This window comes from Mastomys coucha, chromosome X (genome assembly GCF_008632895.1).
Source record: "Mastomys coucha isolate ucsf_1 chromosome X, UCSF_Mcou_1, whole genome shotgun sequence".
In the NCBI taxonomy this organism is placed as follows: Eukaryota; Metazoa; Chordata; class Mammalia; order Rodentia; family Muridae; genus Mastomys; species Mastomys coucha.
The window spans coordinates 3917474-3917910 of record NC_045030.1 but is presented as its reverse complement, the minus strand read 5'-3'; the positions used below and the strand labels follow the sequence as shown (position 1 = coordinate 3917910).

The 437-nt window shown below is 42.3% G+C and overlaps 1 pseudogene; it reads left to right on the top strand.

Annotated features, from left to right (window-relative positions):
- LOC116091585 overlaps window positions 1-290 on the top strand; it is a 3031-nt pseudogene extending 2741 nt beyond the window's left edge.
- Window positions 291-437: the final 147 nt, after the last annotated feature.

Genomic DNA, 437 nt, shown 5'->3' with positions numbered 1-437 from the left:
GCTCTGGCCGGAGACCAGGTGTTCAATATATATGTATATATATAGGGTGGCAGCTGCGGCTCCCCACAGCACGGGAAGAAGGCACCTACGATCACACTACTGAGTTCCATAGAGGAGGTTATGGACAGCCATGAAGGTCCACTCAGCCAACACAACACTTTTACCAACCTCGGGCTCGGAACTAATGTTGAAAGGGTTTTTGTGAAGGAAGAACCCCTGACTGAAACATCCTGGAAGTCCACTGATAGATTTTCCACTTCTTCAGAGTGAGACTCAACATGCTGGATATGATTTTTGGAGAAAGAAAAAAAAAGGCAGATTTTAGGGAAACAATTCAACTTATAAGCAAGGGGGAAAATACTGAGTTCCATAGAGCAAATATCTTTACAAGTGGAAAATTTTTCTTCTGCTATCAATAAAAGCACTGTGTTGTTTAA